We start from the raw sequence: 8,061 nt of genomic DNA on the forward strand, positions 1-8,061 counted from the left end.
TATTTTCAAGGCAGTAATCTCCTCCATGTTGTACAAATCATTAATCCAGTTCAAGTCACAAATGAGTGCAGTGGTACAGCTGGCAGGATGGCTCAGTTGGTAGAGCAAAGGGCCCTGATTCCCAGGGTTGGTGGTCCAAACCCTGTGCAATGTGCATGTTTTTCTGGTTTTTTTTTTTCAAGTTGGTTAATTTGCCTTGTAGGCAATGTAAACCTAACATCAAGGACAGCTGCTAGGTGTCGCAGTGGGGTTGGTCCCTGTGCTTAAATGCTGTTTACTTTAAGAGACTGGGTTCAAATCGAGGCTGCAGATTGAAATCTTCTGTTTTTACAGCACCTTGTAGTTTGAATCTGTCAAAGACACGATAGAAGTGACTCTTTTATTGGATAGTTCCAATGGAGTGATCTGCATTTTCTACAAATCATTAGTTAATCTACTGGAGGTCATTTGAGAGCAGGAGAGAGCAGCTGTCTGGCTGGCTCAATTGGTAGAGCACTGGACTCTGGCTTCCAAGGTTGTTGGTTAATCTGTCGATTTAAAAACTATTGTTAAATTTACCTTTTTATCAGGTTTATAAGGTTTGGCTTTGAATCCAGTTTGTCACAAATGAAACAAAGCTGAGAATCACCTTAGCCCCCAGGTCCACACCACACAATGTAATAATGTGTTTCACGCAGCAGGAGACCCAGTCAGCTGGATAGCTCTGTTGGTAGAGCAGGGGACTGTGATTCCCCAGGTAGTGAGTTCAAACCCTTGTTAAGGGTATGTTTTTCCTTTTCATTTTCAAACACTTTGCCCATTTTGATAGACTTGGGTTTACATAACAGGACGTGTTTTCATACAATAATATAAAGAGGGTGATATAAGGGCTTCTGTGCAATGCTGGCTCGTCACAAGCAGACAGGTGGTGCAGTGGGCTAGTTTGCTGGTATGCTGTGTTGGTTGCTGTGGGGGACTGGGTTCAAATCCAGGTGCGTTTCTCCTTTGTTTTCAAAGACTTAGTTAATTTCTTATATAAGGCAATGAAAAAGCAGACTCCTCCATGGAAGTGAGATGGGTTGGAATCCATTTCAAGTCACAAATGAAACGAAGCTGAGTATCACATTAGCTCCAGGTCCACACCACACAATATAATAATGTGTTTCACGCAGTAGGAGAACCAGTCAGCTGGAAAGCTCTGTCAGTAAAGCAGGGGACTGTGATTACCACGGTAGCGGGTTCAAGTCCCGCATGTATATTCTTCTTCATATTAATTCATTTTGACCTTTTGTGAGCTTGGTTTTAAATCCATTTCGTCACAAGTCTCTCTCAAGCTGGTGTTTATGGCTCCCCAGGTCTACATCACAACATGTAATAATGCTTTGACCTGGCCCCTTCATAAGCAGGCTGGATAGCTCACCTGTAGAGTGTGGGATTCTGTTTCCTAGAATTCTGGGTTCAAACCCACCAGGTGTTGATTGCATGTGTATATTCCTCTTTTTCTCTTCAAAAATGTTCTCCTTATTGATAAAGCAAGTGCCACGAAAGCGGGCCAGGTGGTCCAGTTGTCTGATCTGGTGTCCTCAAATGCAGGAAATGAGCCCCAATGTATTTATTGTACACAGAATGGATTGAAGCCGTGCTGTGCAGCTCAGCGTGGTGTTCGGCAGCTCTCTGGCTGGCTCGCTCGGTATATGAATTGAAGCGTGCTGTGCAGCTCAGCGTGGTGTTCGGCAGCTCTCTGGCTGGCTCGCTCGGTATATGAATTGAAGCGTGCTGTGCAGCTCAGCGTGGTGTTCGGCAGCTCTCTGGCTGGCTCTCTGGGTATATGAATTGAAGCCGTGCTGTGCAGCTCAGTGTGGTGTTCGGCAGCTCTCTGGCTGGCTGGCTCGGTATATGAATTGAAGCGTGCTGTGCAGCTCAGCGTGGTGTTCGGCAGCTCTCTGGCTGGCTCTCTGGGTATATGAATTGAAGCCATGCTGTGCAGCTCAGTGTTGTGTTCAGCAGCTCTCTGGCTGGCTGGCTCAGTATATGAATTGAAGCCGTGCTGTGCAGCTCAGCGTGGTGTTCGGCAGCTCTCTGGCTGGCTCGCTCGGTATGGTTTGGATTCAGGCACCCCGCCTGGGCCTTTGAGCGCGTCTGGTTTTTGTGTGATTCTCAGCACTCTGGCTGGCTCAGTATGGTTTTGGACGTGCATTACCTCTTTCCGTCGCTGGGTGGAGTCTTGAGCATACATTCAGCAGTAGTTGGTCATGACATTTCAGAATCCATAACCTCCTACTGCTGCAAGTATGCCTAAGTCGTTTTTCATTCATTTCACACTGATTTTATTATTTTGTATTATTAAATGTTCGAGTTATTGGTTTATTAGTCCACTGTTTACATCCTAGTGCGTTTCAATGTTGTTGTTTTTTTTTTGTCAAAAAACAAAGTGATATTTTCATGAAAAACATTTACATTTGAAAAAAAAGTTAAAAAACACGCCGACCAGTGGAGTAACGAGGAATTGCATGCTTCTCCTATGTGTGGGTTACACTTGGTGCACTGTTCACTGTGCTGTACTTTCATTTTTAAAGAATGAACCTTATAGACAATGTTACACACTATCCCACCTTAAGCCGACAGATAGCACAGGAGTCTGGTTGGCTAGGTATGTGACTATTGGTGGACAGGGTTCAAACCTTGGCAGAAAAATTCAACGTGATGTTAAATGCCTTATTTTTTACATTTATTGTTCCAGAATCTTTGATGTAATGTTAAAGGTGAACTCAGCAGGGGGGTCTGTGCTGCTGGTCTATTTCAGCATCCTTGCAACCCCTCAGCTGCACACATGAAGAATTCAAATACTGGGGAGCATCTGAGGCGCATCGAGAGCTTTCTGATTGGTGTAGTTGGTAGCGTATCGGCTTCAAATTCTCTTGACAGGTGTTTCAAGTTCCATATGAGACACAAGTTATGTTTTTTTCCCTCATTTTCAGAAATATTGTTTAATTTACCTTATAGAGCTACTGTATAATAGGGTTGGGTTTGATAATCCCTCCTCTCTTCAGTGGCATGGAACTCTGCATGCGTGTGCAGTCTCTGACAAGGGAAGTGAATCTCATATACCAGGTTAGAGTGTTGGTCTGTCACAAGCAGCCAGGTGGTGCAGTGGGCTAGTTCCCTAACTTTGCCTGCCTTTCACCTTGGAGGTCTGGGTTCACAGGACAAGTGAACTGAGTTTAAAACCAGACCCACAATTCAATGGCACAGCATGACTGGTGTTCTCTGATTAAGAGACTTAAAAAAAGAATTGATAAATAAACCCCAGAGTTGTGTTTGATGTCTTGTGTTGTGTGCTTGTTTTGTTTCTCCACAGCGTCTGTTTGTTTGAATCTGTCAGATACAACAGAAGTGACTCTTTTATTGGATATTTTCAAGGCAGTAATCACCTCCATGTTGTACAGATCATTAGTCCAGTTCAAGTCACAAATGACTGCAGCAGTACAACTGGTAGGATGGCTCAGTTGGGAGAGCACAGGGCCCTGATTCCCAGGGTTGGTGGTTCAAACCCCGTGCAACGTGCATGTTTTTCTTGGTTTTTTTTTCAAGTTGGTTATTTTACCTTGTAGGCAATGTAAATCTAACTTCAGGGACAGCTGCTAGGTGGTGCAGTGGGGTCAGTCCCTGTGCTTAAATGCTCTTTCCCTTGAGACACTGGGATCATATCCAGGATACAGATTGAAATCTTCTGTTTTCACAGCACCTTGTAGTTTGAATCTGTCAAAGACATGATAGAAGTGACTCTTTTATTGGATATTTCCAATGGAGTGATATACATTTTGTACAAATCATTAGTTAATGTACTGGAGGTCATTTGGCAGCAGGAGAGAGTATCTCTCTGGCTAGCACAGGTGGTAGAGCACTGGATTCTGACTTCCAAGGTTGTTGGTTCAAGTCACATGTAAAGCACAAGTGTTAATCTATTGATTTCAAAAATATTGTTAAACTTACCTGTTTATAAGGTTTGGTTTTGAATCCAGTTCATCACAAATTAAACAAAGCTAAGAATCACCTCTTAGCCCCCAGGTCCTCACCACACAATGTAATAATGTGTTTCAAACAACATCAGCACCAGTCGGCTGGATAGCTCTGTTGGTAGAGCAGAGACCCGTGATTCCCTGGGTAGCGGGTTCAAACCCGGGGCAGGTGTTTCCTTTTCATTTTCAAACACTTTACCTATTTTGATAGACTTGTGTTTACGTAACAGGACAAGGGGTCAGTGGTCTAAGCATACAAATAATATAAAGAGGATGATATAAGGGCTTCTGTGCAAAGCTGGGTTGTCACGAGCAGACAGGTGGTGCAGTGGGCTTGTTCACTAGCATGCAGTGCTCTTCACATTGGGGGACTGGGATCAAATCCCGGTGAGTTCCTTGTTTGTTTTCAAAGACTTGGTTAATTTCTTATATAAGACAATGAAAAAGCAGACTACTCCGTGGAAGTAAGATGGACTGGGTTCAAATCCAGGCGAGTTCTTTGCTTGTTTCAAAGAATGTGTTAATTGAGCTTATATATAGTGTGAACCAAAGCATTCCTGTGGGAGCTGGTGGCGCAGTGGCTATGCTGATGGCCTTCTCTCCCTGAAGAGGGTGGTTCGAATCCTGGTCCCAGAGGCGAGTTCCTGAGGTAAGTAATGCTGTTGGTTGTGAGTCATGGTGGTGGTTGTAAATCTGGGTGTTGACTGTAAGTAATGATGCAGGTTGTAACTAACGATGTTGGTTGTGTTTCCACAGACGGAGGAGGGCAGTGTGCCCTGAAGAGGAGCCGGAAGAGGATGAAGAGGGGGCTGGGGCCCCCGGCTGTGGGGGGAGTGGAAGATGGGGGTGTTGGTACCAGAGAGGAGGAAAAGAAGGAGGTGGTGTAAACATGGGGGAGCAGGCAGGGATATTCCTTTTGCCCTGCCATCTGACAGGGAGCGTTAAGATCTCTTTATGTCCTATAATCATCTCTAGAGCTCAGCTGATCGGGCCCATTGCAGGGCATAAAAGGCAAGGTAACATCCCTGCCTGCTCCCCCATGTTTACACCTCCTGCTTTTCCTCCCCCCCATGGTACCAACACCCCCGTCTTCCACTCCCCCCGCGGCCGGGGGCCCAAGCCCCCTCTTCATCCTCTTCTGGCTCCTCTTCAGGGCACACTGCCCTCCTCCGTCTGTGGAGACACAACCAACATCGTTAGTTACAACCTGCATCATTACTTACAGTCAACACCCAGATTTACAACCACCACCATGACTCACAACCAACAGCATTACTTACCTCAGGAACTCGCCTCCGGGACCAGGATTCAAACCACCGTCTTCAGGGAGAGAAGGCCATCAGCATAGCCACTGCGCCACCAGCTCCCACAGGAATGCTTTGGTTCACACTATATATAAGCTCAATTAACACATTCTTTGAAACCAGCAAAGAACTCGCCTGGATTTGAACCCAGTCCATCTTTCTTCCACGGAGTAGTCTGCTTTTTCATTGTCTTATATAAGAAATTAACCAAGTCTTTGAAAACAAAGGAGGAACTCACCTGGATTTGAACTCAGTCCCCCAAGGTAAGCAGCACAGCATGCTAGTGAACTAGCCCACTGCACCACCTGTCTGCTTGTGACTGCCTTGCTGTCTAACCTTGTATATGAGGTTCACTTCCCTTGTCAGAGGTCGCACTGCAGGAGTTGAGAATCCTGGCGCTGACTGCACAGTTGCAGTCTTTCATGCCACTGAAGAGAGGAGGGATTATGAAACACCCCTGTTACACAGCAGGGCTCGGAGGTAAATACCAGGGATACCAGGTCAATGCTATGAGTGTTAACACTAATCATATATATAATAACTGTGTGGCTTCCAGAGGAACATGTGTTTTTTATATTGTGTTCCTCGTCAAGCTGTGGAATCTGAAGCTGCGCAGCAGAAATGATTCCACTTCCAGCAGGTTGACTTTGTGCAAAGTTTCTATTCTGATGTAAACTTTCATCCCCCCCGAGCACTGTACTGTCTCCACTAAATCATTATTACTGATGAACCAACGGGAGCGCCAAGCCTTCCTCAATAGGCAAAGCTAGCGCTGCTGTTCAGGGTGAGCGTGCCTCAGCACTGCCAGCAAGCACTCGGGCGCTGGGGAGCAAAGCAGCACAAGAGCCTGGATGTCTTGGCTTTGCGGGAGTGAAGGGAGCTCTGTGAACACTGTCCTGTCCTTTCTGCAGAGGAAACGGAAGATTAGCATGGAAAGCGACCCCTTAGAGGAAGGACAGCGTTCTGATCAAGGACAGGTGGAGGGCCATGAAAAGGCTTCAGAGGCTTCTAGTCGTAGTTTAAAGTTTCAGCCAATAAAAGTGACACGTTGTGTGTCTGTATTGTAGCTGCGATTACTGCCTGGTGATTGAGAATAAATATGTATAGATCCCCTTTCAGGGCTTGTTGTGTGACAGGATGCTGCATGGAGCCATGAAGAAGGGAAACGTCCACACAGTATGTATTTCCAAACGTCCGGATTTATTAAAGAAAAAGGCTTGAAAGTAAAACAATCTCCCCTCTACGAGCAATGGTAATGGAAGGGCTGCAGTCCCCAGCAAAAACACACTCTGTTACCCACAAGCCTCCTGCACCAAACTGGGCTCCTTTTAAAATAGCAGAAAGGAGAAAATGTGGTTTGTCTTACCAAACACACACGATGCGAACAGTCAGTCAATATGTAGCGGTATTGTGAAGCGGGATGTGGGGCTGCTCAATGCCTTGCTCACTGGGTGTGCTTCTATTCTTTTAAACAAAGTAAGGAGAGGAGAGGGGGAGCAGAGAGTAAAGAGGAGAGGAGAGAGAGGGGAGAGGGGGAGGAGAAGAGGGTGGAGAGGGGAGAGGTGGAGAGGGCAGCAGCAGTATTCCTCAGTCCAGGAAGGACAGCTCCATGCACTCCCCAGCCTCAGGGTGAAGCATGCGGGTCGCCAGCCGCTCCATATCATCCAGGCTCAACAAGCACAGCCTCCGCTCGTAATCCTGAGAGAGAGGCAGAGGGAGAGACACAGAGTCACAACTACACGCTGCTCTACACCTGCATTTCAGAGTGTGTGTGCATCTCTGTGTCACTGTACAGCTGTGTCTGTGTGTGTCTGTATAACATTGTGCATGTGCTGCAGCTAGGATTGTGTGTGTAGCAGTGTTTATTGTGTTCAATTTATCTTGTGTAGCTGCTCCAGCCTCTCTCTCACTGCGTGTGTCTGTTTGTGTGTGTGTTTATTGTGTTCAGGGATCCTTGTGTAGCTGCTCCAGACTCTCACTGTGTGTCTGTGTCTGTGTGTGTGTGTATATAGCAGTGTGTGTGTTTATTGTGTTCAGGTTACCTCGTGTAGCTGCTCCAGACTCTCACTGTGTGTGTGTGTGTGTGTGTGTGTGTATATAGCAGTGTGTGTGTTTACTGTGTTCAGGTTACCTTGTGTTGCTGCTCCAGACTCTCACTGCGTCGGCAGGGCTGAAGTGTTTGTTCAGAAGAGCAGACAGGCTGTGCCACACTGACCCGGGGTGAGGCGAGGCGTGAGAGGAGGTGTGAGAGGAGGGGCGAGACGAGGGGTGAGAGGAAGGGCGAGGGGTGACAGGAGGGGTGAGGCGAGGGGTGAGAGGAGGGGTGTGGCGAGGGTGAGGTCTGAGAGGAGGGGTGACACGGAGTGCTGTTCTTGCTCGGGTGACACTTTCTCTGTTGGGGGCGTCACAACGAGTTCAGCTTGGAATCGGGAGCGATGGAGTCGTGTGACAGTCTGTGCTCATCTGAGAGAGAGAGAGAGAGAGGGAGGGGGAGAAACAGGAGAGATTCAAGACCAGGTAGATTAACTCTTAGCTGCTGACTCGGTGTAATTTCATAACTTTTGTTACGATGACAAAACACGTCATATCTCTGACGTCCAATCAGCAATTTTGTTTTTTTAAAGTATGAGTCATAGCCATGACTACGGGGCTTGTCATGATACCATTGGTTTAGGGCTAGGGTGGGCGGGACATATAATATTTTGATTACAAGGGCGAGTCTCTGCTGGCGCCATTGTGACTGAGTGCACAGCAGAGTC

General features: G+C 46.7%; 1 long non-coding RNA gene across 1 annotated transcript; it reads right to left on the reverse strand.

Moving 5' to 3' along the window:
• Nucleotides 1-6,481: 6,481 nt before the first annotated feature.
• Nucleotides 6,482-7,778, reverse strand: LOC131725096 (uncharacterized). Its single transcript, XR_009320436.1, has 2 exons — nucleotides 7,434-7,778; nucleotides 6,482-7,000 (listed from the first exon to the last, which is right to left on the reverse strand). It is a non-coding gene; the product is annotated as an uncharacterized LOC131725096 (long non-coding RNA).
• Nucleotides 7,779-8,061: the final 283 nt, after the last annotated feature.

Source organism: Acipenser ruthenus, unplaced genomic scaffold (genome assembly GCF_902713425.1).
Source record: "Acipenser ruthenus unplaced genomic scaffold, fAciRut3.2 maternal haplotype, whole genome shotgun sequence".
NCBI lineage: Eukaryota > Metazoa > Chordata > Actinopteri > Acipenseriformes > Acipenseridae > Acipenser > Acipenser ruthenus.